Below are 200 nucleotides of genomic sequence, written 5' to 3' on the forward strand. Positions count from 1 at the left end.
TCATGATTTGTTTAAATTACATTAGAAACATGTCATTTTTATAATCTGTATATAATCAATAACCTGATTCCAGCTTTTACTGTGGGCGGCACGGTAGCACAGTGGTTAGCACTGTTGCTTCACAGCGCCAGGTATCCGTCTTCAATTCCCGGCTTGGGTCACTGTCTGTGCGGAGTCTGCACGTTCTCCCCGTGTCTGCG

The sequence above is a fragment of the Scyliorhinus canicula genome, chromosome 8, assembly GCF_902713615.1.
Source record: "Scyliorhinus canicula chromosome 8, sScyCan1.1, whole genome shotgun sequence".
In the NCBI taxonomy this organism is placed as follows: Eukaryota; Metazoa; Chordata; class Chondrichthyes; order Carcharhiniformes; family Scyliorhinidae; genus Scyliorhinus; species Scyliorhinus canicula.